Genomic DNA, 14,009 nt, shown 5'->3' on the forward strand with positions numbered 1-14,009 from the left:
TCCAAACTTCACTCAGATATTGCTATCGAACTTGCAGCCAGCACATTTATTAATAGAAAGCGTGCATTTTCATATAGCATAAATACTGTAGGTGACGTATCTATTTTCTGTCTGTACAGTATTTTATGTTGTGGTGTTTATTATAGGTAATCTGTCTTGTGGGTTGGAGTGTGGTAGAAACAAATGAGTATAGTTATGTATTCACCCTTTGTCTACATTAGTTCAGTTTAGTCTAGTTAGAGCTAGAGTGAGCCATGGGATGATATCTTTTTTGTTAGCTGTTACTAAGAATGTTAATTTCTCTAGGATGCTTGCGATACTAACTAGAAAATTATCAGGGTCTCGGTCTGAAGCGTCAACTGTACTCTTTTCCACAGATGTTGCCTGGCCTGCTGAGTTCCTCCAGCATTTTCTGTGTTGCTCATTAGACAGCTTATTTAGTTTTTTTTTAATTGCTGTAAGATTTTTTGTCTTTGTGGTTTGTAATAAAGGATCAAACATACTTTATCCAATTTGGAACTTTGTTATTTTGGAAGCGCGTATCAACTCCTGCACTCGGTCTTTGATCAAGTAACCACTAAAAAAGCATATAGCACATGTTTAAGGTGAGAGGAACAGGGTACAAAATAGGTGTGAGGGGCAATTTTGTTTTCTTACACTGAGTGGTGGGGGTCAAAGGTGTAACAGTACAAAAACTTTGCAAAGTAATGAGGTGGTGGGGGTCTGAACACACAGCTCGGGCTGATGGTGAAGGCAGACAGCTTAGGAGGCTCTTAACTAGGCAGCTGTACAAGAATATGCAGAGAAGGGAAGGATATGGTCAATGTATAGGGTAGGAGATGAGATTAATTAGGAGTTATTCAGCTCAACACAACATTATGGACTGAAGATCCTGCCCTGAGCTGTACTGTTCTGCGTTCTCTGTTCTATCTCCCAGAAAGTGTAGGGACAGCACACAGTGACGTCAAGGGAAACGGCTGCTGGTAATCACTACTGGGTTTCCCTCCTTCCCAGTTTTGACACACGTTCTGAATTAAGGAGGCACGTGAAGCCCAGCGACTACTTATTGGCAGCAAAGAATACGACTTAATACTTCATTAATAACACAGTTTCTTGTAAAATTTATGGTAAACAATCACTGCTGAGGAGAGCGAGGGCGAGGCTGGGCCGAGGGTCCCAGTGTGCAGAGGCAAAGCAAATTCGAGGCGAGGTCAAGGCAAAGTCAGGTGAGCAGAGGAGAGGCAGATTCGAGGTCTGTGCACCTAAACTGAAAGTGGGGTCTGATCGACCTAAGTGCCAGGCCGATTTGGAAAGTTTGGGTACAGGCCGAAACATGGCGGTGGGGCCCAGGCCCAGAGTGCATCAAACCGACAGGGCTGGGGTCCGAGACCGAGGGACAACACGATTTCTGGATGATTTAAACACCAGGCCAGATGGATCGAAAAGGCAGGTGTTGGGTCAAGAGGCGAGGGTCGGGCCGGTTCTGCTTGCTTGGCTCTGCACTGAACTAAGGCTGACGTTGAAGCCTGCTTCAGGCTTCATGTTTATGGACTAATTTTTGTTCTGAAAACTATTTGCTTACTTTTATTGTTTGCACGATTTGTTTTTTTATCCCCTCTCGCTGCACATTGGGTGTTTGATGGTCTTTTTTTAATGGGTTCTTTTGGGTTTCTTTGTTCTGTGGCTGCCTGTAAGGAGACAAATCTCAAAATTGTACAATATACACATACTTTCATAATAAATGCACTTTTGTGTCAGTATTTCTGAAGATCTATCCTGGGCCCAACATATTGATGCAATTATGAAGAAGGCATGCCCGGGTCATATTTCGTTAGGACTTTGAGGAGACTTGGTATATCATCAAAGACTCAAGCAAATTTCTATAGAGGATCTGTGAAGGACAGCCTGACCACTGTCACTCTGGAGGCTCCACCACACAGGATCTGAAAAAGCTGCAGAGTTGTAAACTCAGCCCAGCTCCATCAGGGGCACTAACCTCCCCAGCATCCAGGACATCTACAAAAGGCCATGCCTCAAAAAAAGGTGGCGTCCATCATTAAGGACCCCCACCACCTAGGATATGCCCTCTTCTCATTGGTACCATGAGGGAGGAGGTACAGGTGCCAGAAGACACACACTCAATGCTTCTTCCTCTCCACCAACAGATCTGTGAATGGTGCATGAATCCGTGAAGAGTACCTCACTATTTTGCCCTCTTTTTGTACAGTTATACCTTTGACAACAAGGCAACATTTGTCCAAGTGTAGCGTCAAGTAGAACACACTTAGCTAGGATCATTTGAGGGACAAGACTTATGATACAGTAAATTTGGACTAGTTGGGTGAGCATCATGGACAGCATGGACTAGAAGGGCCAAAGGGCCTGCAAAATTAACCTGAAACTCTATGGCCCATTTATATAAGAGTGTATTTCTTATTATAATTCATAGCATATTTTGTGTCTTTCATTGTACTAATGATACAAAACAATCAATTTCATGACATATATCAATGATTAAAAACCTGATTCTGGATACTTTTCTCTCTGCAGATGCTGCCTGATCTAAAAGCAGGAGTGTTTCCTGCTTTTGCCTTTATTTCAGATCTCTAGTTTTTGATCTCTCTGGCTCGATGAGGGGTTGTGGAAAACACAAGGTCACAGAGTCACCGAGTGCTGCAGCATGGAAATAGGTCCTTCAGCCCAACAAATACATGTTGGCCACAACGTCCTCCCTGCTAGTCCCAGTTCCCCACATCTGGCCCATAACCCTCTAAGCCCATCCCTCTACGTACCTATTGGAATGTCTGTAAAATGTTGCAATTGTTCCCACCTCCACCACTTCCTCCAGCAGCTCATTCTCCCTGTTATCTGACTCTTGTATGTATGAGGACTCTTGACCTCACAATCTACCTCATCATGATCTTGCATGCTATCATTTACCTGTACCCCATTTTGTTTAGACAAACACGAGAGGTTCTGCAGCTGCTGGAAATCTTGAACAACACACGCAAAATACTGCAGGAACTCAGGTTCCTTAAGATTATTAAGGGATTGGACACACTGGAGGCAGGAAGCATGTTCCCGCTGATGGGTGAGTCAATAGACAATAGGTGCAGGAGTAGGCCATTCGGCCCTTCTATCCAGCACCACCATTCACTGTGATCATACACAATCAGTACCCCGTTCCTGCCGTCTCCCCATATCCCTTGACCCCACTATCTATAAAAGCTCTATCTAACTCTCTCTTGAATGCATCCAGAGACTTGGCCTCCACTGCCTTCTGGGGCAGAGCATTCCACATATCCACCACTCTCTGGGTGAAAATGTTTTTCCGTATCTCTGTTCTAAATGGCCTACCCCTTATTCTTAAACTGTGGCCTCTAGTTCTGGACTCATCCATCAGTGGGAACATACTTCCTGCCTCCAGTGTGTCCAATTCCTTAATAATCTTATATGTTTCAATCAGATCCCCTCTCATCCTTCTAAATTCCAGTGAGTCCAGAACTAGAGGCCACAGTTTAAGAATAAGGGGTAGGCCATTTAGAACAGAGATGCGGAAAAACATTTTCACCCAGAGAGTGGTGGATATGTGGAATGCTCTGCCCCAGAAGGCAGTGGAGGCCAAGTCTCTGGATGCATTCAAGAGAGAGTTAGATAGAGCCCTTATAGATAGCGGGGTCAAGGGATATGGGGAGAAGGCAGGAATGGGGTACTGATTGTGTATGATCAGCCATGATCACAGTGAATGGCGGTGCTGGCTAGAAGGGCCGAATGGCCTACTCCTGCACCTACTGTCTATTGTCTACCTATGGAGGGGAGTATACAGCTGATATTTTGGGCCAAGACACTTCATCAAGTCCTGTTTATTTCTCTCCATAGATGCCACCTGACCTGCCGAGTTCCTCCAGCATTTTGTGCGTGTTGCACTTTCTCTGTAGCTTTTACACTTTATTCTGCATTCTGTTATTGTTTTACCTTGTTCTAGCTCAATGCACTGCGTAACGGTTTGATCTGTAATTGGAGGAGCCATGCATCTGTTTTCTATCTGCATTGTATTCTGACTTGCACGTTTATTATGGTAGTTAGTCACATGAGTGGGGGAGCATGGAAAGCAAAGGTTTTAGTTTTGTATTCGTGCTTTGCTTTGGGCAGTGCCAGAGCTAGGGACTGACCGTTGGGTGGCATATCTTTTGCTGACCGGTTAATTACATTTGAAATAGTTTTCCTCTACTAAACTTTGCTTAAATCTGTTTAAATATATTTACTATTGCTAGGTTTAGTTTCAGAAATTTCATCACTTCAATCTTGAACAAGTTGGGTGTCCAGGCTGGAGTCGGTGCTGCCCCCTAGCCCCCAGAGTTCGTTCACCAGAAGACAAGCTCTGTTGTGGTTGACTGAAGATTTCGATGGGCTGGGGGTGGGGGGGGGTGTCTGGACTATATATGTAGATATTTGTGAAGTTGTATTTTTACTAATATTCCTTATGGGCTTGCTGTCTGTATGTGCGAGGACTGGACCTCAAGCGGTGCTGTGCCTGGGCTGGGCGGGAAGAGTGGGGGGTGGCGGGATGAGTGAGGGGTGGCGGGGTTGGTGCGCTCCACTGGGGGTGGTGTGGCGCAGTGTCCAGGCTGGAGTCGTGCTGTCCTCCAGTGTTCGCTTGGCAGGAGACGTGCTCCATGGCAAGTTCTGGGACTGTTCGCCAGGACTTAAGAACTTTTTAAAAGCTATTATTAATGCTTTTTGAGATAGTGATTTAGATGCATATCATATTTTTTACTGAGTTAAGTATTGTATGTAATTAGTTTTGCTACAACAAGTGTATGGGACATTGGAAAAAAAGTTGAATTTCCCAATGGGGATGAATAAAGTATCTATCTATCTACTTTGTGTGTGTGTTGTGCTGGCTATCTCGTGTGTACTTTGTGCGGCGTGTGACTGTTATTACTGTGTTTTGCACCTTGACCCCAGAGTAATACTGTCTCATTTGGCTGTATTCATGTATGGTTGAATAAGGAATGAGCTGAACTGAATGAGAGTTGAGTTATTACTGGATCGATCAGAGGGTGAATATTTCAAGGATAACAATGCATGCGGTCACCAGCAGCGGCATCGGTTTGATCGAGTTTCTGCTACAATGAAAGACGAGCTCTTTGCTGTATCTTGGTAGAGGTGACAATCACTCCAGGTCCCCACTACCCTGTGTAAAGAAGTTAAATCTTGGGCTTCCTCTAAGTCTTCCCTTCTTATACCTGTGCCCACAAGATTTGGACTCCCCAGTGCTGGGGAAGCACTAAGACCATCCATATTGGAACACAGAACACTACAGCACAGTATAGACCCTTTGGCCTACGATGTTGTGACAACCTTTTAACTTACTCTAAGATCAATCTAACCCTTCCCTCCCACAGAGCCCTCCATTTTTCCACCGTGCCTCTCTAAGTTTCTTAAATGTCCCTGAAGTATCTGCCTCTATCACCAGACCTGGCAGGGATCTCCATGTTATCCATGGCCATCATGGCTTAATAAGCTTGCAGGTGGGCCATCATAAACACAAGAGATTCTGCAGATGCCGGAAGTCCAAAGTGACACAAACAAAATGCTGGGGAAACTCAGCAGGTCAGGCGGCATCTACAGAGAGGAATACTAACAAACGATGTTTCAGACTGGAAAGAAAGGGGACAGAAGCTGGAATTAAGAAGGTGGTGGGGGGGGGGAAGGAGTACAAGCTATCAGGTGATAGGTGAAGCCAGGTGAGGTGAGTGGGGGAGGGTTTATGAAGCAAGAAGTTGGGAGGGGATACGTGGAAGAGGGAAAGGGCTGGAGAAGACAGAATCTGATGGGAGAGGACAGTGGAGCATGGGAGAAAGGGGAAGAGGAGGGGAACAAGAGGGTGACGATCGGCAGGTGAGGAGAAGAGAAGGGTGAGAGGATAACCCGAATGGGGAATGGCAAAAGGGAGAAAGGGAGGAGGGAGAAATTGATGTAAGTTGGAGAAATTGGTTAAGTGGTGGTGGGGGAGGGGGATGGAAAGGACGGGTTGGAGATAATCAGTGGGAAAGGTAAAGGGCCGAAGAAAGAATCTGGTAAGAGAAGAGAGTGAGCCATGGGAGAAAGGGAAGGATGAGAGGCACCGGGGGAAGAGACAGACAGGTGGCTTCTTCCTCCTATCCTCTCCAGTCCTGATGAAGGGCCACAGTCCAAATCATTGACTGTTTCATTCCCCATCCATAGACGCAGCCTGAGCTGTCAAGTCCGTCCAGCATTTTGTGTGTATTGTTCTATGCAGCGTGTCATGAGAGCTGGCACAAGCTCACAGTCTGTGGGATTTAACACCAACCCAGAAAACCTGCCTGTCTCAGAAAACCTCCCAGATCCCTGACAGATAGCCACATGATGTAGAGCATTTAATACGAAGAGGCTGGACAGAGTCCAGCTCGGCCGAACACTCAGCACTAACACACTGTGTCAGCAGCCCTGTGTGAGTGTGTTGAATGCAGGGCTCTGACAGGAGCGATGACTCAGAATATTAAGCCACTGTCTATGTGAAGCAAAACATATTTCACTCCAAAGCCTCGTGAGCCAAGAGCCTGAAATATCCTTTTAACGGCCTTCACATCACAGCTCCAGGCCCTGCTAAACCACAAACCCAGATATTCTCTCAATGTACTGCATTCCTCTCTCCCCCCACCAGCAAGGACCAAAGGGCATTTCACTCCTCACGCCTGCCCCTCGTTCAACATGTTAGAAAGGCTGATTCACAAGGGAAATTTCAGAGACTCTTAGAGAGACACATGCATCAAAGAAAAATGAAGGACTATGTGGGAGGGCATAATTTTTAGATGACTGGAGGGATGTCAGAGTGATGGGTGCGTGGAACGTCCTGCCAGGGTTGGTGGTAGAGACAGATACATTAGGGAGATTTAATAGACTCTCAGATAGGCACATGGATGGGATCTATGTAAAAGGGAAGGGTTAGAGTAGGTTTAAAGGTCATCAAGGGCCTGTACTGTGTTCTATGTTCTATATTCTGATTAGTAAACTCTGCAGACAGCTGGCCTTATCAGCATCTTGTTCAACACAGACATTGTCAGAAAGAGGCCCACTGGCCCATCCTATTGATGCTATCCCAATCTACAACAATCCCATTTCCCCAGATTAAACCCATGGCCTTCCACACCTTTGGCCATCAAAAGCCGTGGGGTTAACAGCTGAAGCATCACCTGCCAGAGTTTCTAGCAGCTAGCTTTTCACGTGGATGTAGAAATGCCTTCTAACTCTATCCCTGACGGATTTGGTCTCTGACAAATCTTTCTCTGTTCCTCTGTCTCCAACCACTAGAGCACAGAACAAGCCCTTTGGCCCACAGCGTCTGTGGCAAACACGACGCTGAATTAAACTAAATCTCTCCTGCCTGCACATGGTCCATATCCCTCCATTCCCTGTACGTTCATGTGCCTGTTCAGGATATAGAACAGTACAGCACAGCAGAGACACCATCCCATGATAATGTACTCATTTCTATTTACTTAGACATACAGTACACAACAGGCCCATCCGGCCCAGCGAGCTGTGACTCCAGCAACCCATTTATTTAACACAAGCCTAATCGCAGAACAATTTACAATGACCAGTTAACCTACTATCCGGTACGTCTTTGGACTGTGGGAGGAAACTGGAGCACCCGGTGGAAACCCATGGGTAGAACGTGAAGACTCCCTGCCACAGTCTGTAAGAAATGAACCCAGCTTGCTGGCACTCCAGCAACATTGTGCTAACCAGTATACTACTGTAACACCCACGACCTGTGCTGACCCCTTAACCCACTAAGATCAGTCTAACCCATGGCCCTCCATTTTCATGTCATCCCTTAAATGTCCCCCGACCACTTACTTAACTGCCCTCTGCTTATCAGGAGCACTTTGCTAATCTTTCATCAGCAAGCATTTAGAATGCAAATTATTGTCGTCAATCCCTACTTGGGGTAGTTTGTTGTACCACCATCCCAGCTTCTCCTCTGCCCCCCACAGTCCTGGCTGCCTCCAGTCAGCGAACCCCCAGTGGAAATGGATAGTGCCTTTCGTGTCCTTGGAGAGTTCCAACGGTGTCTTTGTCACATCGGTATTGGATTAGTTTATTACTGCTACAGAACACTTGGCAAGGTTCAAAGAGGAGAGGGGCTTAAATGGGATACAGGAAATCGGGACTAGCTGGGTGGGCAATGTGGTCGGCATAGATAGTTGGGGCTGAAGACCCTGTGTCTGTGCTGTATTGCTGAATGACTCTATGGACTGAAATACAGTGAGACACAGACAAAATGCCGGGAACTCAGCAGGTCAGGCAGCATCTATAGAGAGGAATAAACAGTCGCCATTTCAAGCTGAGACCCCTCCAGATACCATGAAAAGCTTTTGTGTGCATGCCATCCATAATTAAGACTGAGGTAGTAAAAAGGAAAGTAGATTGCAGATTAAAGAGTTACAGTTAGAGAGAGAGTGCAGTGCAGGCAGACAAATAAAATGCAAGAGTTATGATACCTTATAGCTTTGTGACTAATGCTTTAGCCAGTATGCAGACCTCATCATCCCGCCAACAGCATTGAGGGAAATGACCGACCAATCAAATCTTAGCCAGATTTCTCATCTGCTAGGGAGGGGTGGGGGAAGATTTCCAGGAGTAAGGAGTTCAGAGTTAAGGTTGTAGAACAGCACAGTACAGGCCCTTCAGCCCACAATGTTCTGCCAGCAATTTAACCTACTCCAAGATCAATCTAACCCTTCCCTCCCACAGTCTCTATTTTTCTTTCACAGAACAGAGAACGTTAACAGCACAGTACGGGCCCTTCAGCCAATGATATTGTGCATTTTAACCTATTCTGAGATCTAATCCTTTTGCTCCCGCATATCACTTCATTTCACTATCATCCATGTTCCTATATGAGAGTTTCTTAAGTCTCTAATGCACCTGCCTCTACCACCATCCTAGGCAGGCCATTCCATGCACTCCCCACTCTCCATGTAAAAAACCTATCTCTGACTTCCCTCCCCTATACTTTCCTCCAATCACCTTAAAATTATGTTCTCTCATATTAGATAGATAGATAGATAGATACTTTATTCATCCCCATGGGGAAATTCAACATTTTTTCCAATGTCCCATACACTTATTGTAGCAAAACTAATTACATACAATACTTAACTCAGTATAAATATGATATGCATCTAAAATCACCCTCTCAAAAAGCATTAATAAATAGCTTTTAAAAAGTTCTTAAATAGTTTACTAAAATACATTGAATGGTAACTTAAGCTCAGTCCTTCCCCGGCACTTTAACATATCTTACTCCTGGCGGTTGAATTGTAAAGCCGAATGGCATTGGGGAGTAATGATCTCTTCATCCTGTCTGAGGAGCATTGCATCGATAGCAACCTGCCGCTGAAGCTGCTTCTCTGTCTCTGGATGGTGCTATGCAGTGGATGTTCAGGGTTTTCCATGATTGACCGTAGCCTACTCAGCGCCCTTCGCTCAGCTACCGATGTTAAACTCTCCAGTACTTTGCCCACGACAGAGCCCGCCTTCCTTACCAGCTTATTAAGACGTGAGGCATCCCTCTTCTTAATGCTGCCTCCCCAACACGCCACCACAAAGAAGAGGGCGCTCTCCACAACTGACCTATAGAACACCTTCAGCATCTCACTACAGACATTGAATGACGCCAACCTTCTAAGGAAGTACAGTCGACTCTGTGCCTTCCTGCACAAGGCATCTGTGTTGGCAGTCCAGTCTAGCTTCTCATCTAACTGCACTCCCAGATACTTGTAGGTCTTAACCTGCTCCACACATTCTCCATTAATTAATTAATTAATTAGCCATTTCCACCCTGGAAAATGGCTGTCTCATCTGTCTACACCTCTTATCATCTTGTACACCTTTATCAAGTCACCCCTCATCCTCCTTCACTCCAAAGAGAAAAGCCTTAGTTCAGTCAACCTATCCGCATTAAGATGTGCTCTCTAATCCAGGCAGCACCCTGGTAAATCTTCTCTGCACCAGCTTCCACGTCCTTCCTATAATGAGGGACCAGAAATCAAACACAATATTCCAAGTGTTGAATATTGGAGCTGAAACATTATCTTGTGGCATTTCATCCACGTGCCTGTCTAAGCATCTCTTAAATGTTCCTAATGTATCTGACTCTGCCATCATCACTGGTAATCAGATCTCACGAGTGACAAGACAGGGTCAAGTACAGAGTGTCCTCTTCAGGGCTTACGTCAAGTTGTCCCACATTTCCTTACAACATAGAAGGCCATTCAACCCATGCCAGGCCACGGAAAAAGTTTCCCCCACATTTTCCTTGTAACCTTTTCTCCCCCCCACCCCCCGTTCCTACCAACTCAACCCCATCCTTGCCATTTCACACATTCAGGAAAAGTAAACTAAAACCTGCACATCTTTGGGATGTGGGATGACACTGCAGAGCTTGGGGGAACCATACGCCATCACAGGGGTCACCCTTGGGCAAGGTGTAGCACCTAAATATCCCGCTGATCAGCGTCATGTGAAGCCATGGGAGTTGTATGAGCAGCTGGTGCACATCACAGGTCCTGGTTATGTGACCACTGACACCAGGCAGACAATCTCTGAAGAGTATTGATAATGACTGGGGTCACCCATCTTGTAAAGACACTTCCCAGAAACAGGCAATGGCAAACCACTTCTGTAGAAAAATTTGCCAAGACAATTATGGTCATGATTGCCCAGATCATACAACACAACACATGCCGATGATGTCATATGTACATTGAAACATGCAGTGAAATGTGTCATTTTGTGTCACCAACCAACATAGTCCAAGAATGTGCTGGGGGCAACCCACAAGTGTTGCCACACTTCTGGTGCCAACATAGCATGCACACAACTCACTAACCCTAACCCATACACTTGTGGAATGTGGGAGGAAACCAGAGCACCGGGAGGAAACCGACACATTCACAGGGAGAATGTACAAACTCTTTACAGACAGCAGCGGGATTCGAACTCTGATCTTACAGCTGGCACCGTAAAGCGATTACACTAACTGCTACACTACCCATTTTGAGAGTAATGGTCGAAGTTCAAAGAAAATTTAATTATCAAAGTACATATAGGTCAACATATACAACCCTGAGATTCATTTTCCTGCGGGCATCCTCAGCAAATCTATAGAACAGTAACTGTAACAGGATCAGAGAAAGATGAAAGATCATCCAGAGTGCAGCAGACAACAAACTATGCAAATACAAATATAAATAAATAGCAATAAATTATGAGAACATGAAATAACAAGATAGAGTCCTTAAAGTGAGATCATTGGTTGTGGGAACATCTCAATGGATGGGCAAATGAGTGTTGTTATCCCTTTTGTTCAAGAGCCTAACGTTGGGATTTATTTAAAGATACAAGAGCTCAAAAACAGATAAGTAGCATTAAGCGCAATTGCAGGAAACCTTTAATAGCAGGATAAGGAAAACTGAGCCATCATGATAGTCTATTTGCAAAAGTCCAACCCAACAAGCAGATCTCACAGCCTTATCATTGACAAACAGGACACCAGGAAGTGTTGATGAGATTGGTTTACGCTGACATGCAGTCCATCCTATCATAAATAACCTCTTTGTTCTATACATCCAACCACCATCTTAGAACATAGAGCACGACAGACCCTTCAGTCCACGATGTTGTGCCAACCTTCAAACCCACTTCAAGATCAATCTAACTCTTCTCTTCCACATACCCCTCTATTTTTCTATCATGCATGTGCCTACCTAAAACTCTTTTAAAAGCCCCTAATGTATCTGCCTCTACCAATACCCCTGGCATCCCTGCACTCACCACCCAGTATAAAGTATTCAAGACCAACTGCTTGGAGATGCTGGGGATTGAACCTGAGACCTCATACATGCAAATCATGCAATCTTCCACTGAGCTACTGTACTTCCCTCTTCTTCTGTACTAATGAAAGCTGTCGCATCTTCCTCCTCCACCCACCCTCCCCCTCAACTGGTTTCACCTTTCACCTGCCAGTTTGTACTCTTTACACACTCTCCCCCACCTTCTTATTCTGGCATCTTCTCCCCTTCCTCCCTGCTCTGATGAAGGGCCTTGGCCTAAAACAATAACTTTTTATTCCCCTCCATAGATGCTGCCTGACCTGCTGAGTTCCTCCAGCATTTTGAGTGTTGCTCTGTGTGTCTGTCTCTCTCTCTCTTCCCCAGTTCTGATGAAACGTGGACCGTTTCTCTTTCCACAGATGCTGCCTGACCTGCTGAGTATATCCAGCATTTTTTGGAAAGGGGTGTTACAGCTGACCTCAAAACCTTCAGTAGGGACAAGGGGAGGGGGTGGAAGGGCAAAGAGCGCAAATCCACCAAATTGGAATCTGATTATTTTCTAGCATTCCTCGTTGGACTCGGAAAGCTGGTGCCCTGTTCCACAGCACAGTTTGTCCGCACACCGTAAGTCCTCAGTCATACAGCACAGAAGGCCATTCAGCCCACAGAACCATGCTTGACCTCCTTCCTACTAATCCCATTTACCTCTGTACAATTCTACGCCTTGCCTATTTAAGAGTCTATCTAATTGCTTCTTAACCACAGTAATTCCATCAGATTCCATTACCTCTAGCAACACATTCCAGATAGTGACCATTCATCACGGGAACCAGCCTTCTCTCCAAGGCTTCTGTCTTCCACTTTTTGCTGCCTCTGTAAAGAAGCCAGCAACGACAAAGACCCCTCCCATCCATTGTCTCTTCCCGGCCATCAGGCAGAAGATAGAAAAGCCTGAAAGCACGTACCACCAGGCCACTGGGACCATGCCGACCCACTTACCCTAATCATACATCTATTCCATTCATCTTTGATATCATTAAGTGTCCCTATCAACTACGCTCCACCCCGGTTCCAAGTTGGGAAATTGGTTTATCATTGTCACCTGCACCACGGTGCGGTACTGTAGCACAACCCGTGTTCAATTCCCACCGCTGCCTGTAAGCAGTATGTACTTTCTCCCTGTGACCATGGAGGTTTCCTCCAGGTGCTCCAGTTTCCTCCCACAGTCCAAAGACCTACTGGCTGATAGGTTAATTGGTCATTGTAAATTGTCCCAAGATTAGGCTCAGATTAAGTTAGGGGATTTGCTGGGCAGCGTGACTGAAAGGGCCAGGAGAGCACGTTCCGCGCTGTACCTCAATAAATGAATAAAATTTTGTTTTCCCTGTTATCGTTTTGACACAATAGTGCATCGAGGTAGTACAGGGGAAAACAGTAACAGAATGCAGAAAAAAGTGTTACAGTTACAGAGAGAGTGCAGTGCGGTGAGTGGTCAAGACGAGGCAGATTGAGAGGTGAAGTGCACACCTTATCGTACCAGGATACAACAGTGCCAATTTACTGTGGAAACCCACAAGCCTTCGGGATGTGGGAGGAAACTGAAGCCCTTGGAGGAAACCCAAGTGGTCACAGGGACAACGTGCAAACTCCACGCAGACAGCACCCGAAGTCGGGATCGAACCGAAGTCTCTGGAGTTGTGAGATGGCAGTTCTACTGACTGTTCCACTGTGACTCACCCAAGGGCTCGTTCTTCGTGTGTGTGTGTGGAAAATGAAAGCTCGATTGCGTAATCGGTGATATTGTACAACCATCAGCAAACCACACAAGACAAGTAGGCCGTCCTTGCCCCACTTTCTGCTTCCTTCTTCAGCCTGCTTCCACCACCCCTCCAAGTAGCACTTTGCAGATCACACCAGCTCAGCGCAGTCTCATTATTTATTTAGAGATACAGCCCAGAACAGGTCTTTCCAGCCCAACGAACTGCGCCTCCCAGCAGCCCACCTACTAAACCCCAGCCTAATCACAGGACAATTTACAATCGCCAATTAACCTACGAACACCGCGGTACACCTTTGGACTGTGGGAGGAAACCGGGCACCTGGGGGAAACCCATACGCACTTAGGGGGAAAGTACAAAC

The 14,009-nt window shown here is 45.7% G+C and overlaps 1 protein-coding gene and 1 long non-coding RNA gene across 3 annotated transcripts in view; one reads left to right on the plus strand and one right to left on the minus strand.

Moving 5' to 3' along the window:
* LOC140726114 (uncharacterized) overlaps positions 1–4,380 on the plus strand; it is a 99,783-nt gene extending 95,403 nt beyond the window's left edge. The window contains exon 3 of the long non-coding RNA XR_012098579.1: positions 4,281–4,380. This is a non-coding gene — a long non-coding RNA (uncharacterized lncRNA). The remainder of the gene's footprint in view (positions 1–4,280) is intronic.
* LOC140726112 (uncharacterized) overlaps positions 1–14,009 on the minus strand; it is a 100,176-nt gene that overhangs the window by 81,504 nt on the left and 4,663 nt on the right. The window lies entirely within an intron of this gene.

Source organism: Hemitrygon akajei, chromosome 4 (genome assembly GCF_048418815.1).
Source record: "Hemitrygon akajei chromosome 4, sHemAka1.3, whole genome shotgun sequence".
NCBI classification, from domain to species: Eukaryota; Metazoa; Chordata; class Chondrichthyes; order Myliobatiformes; family Dasyatidae; genus Hemitrygon; species Hemitrygon akajei.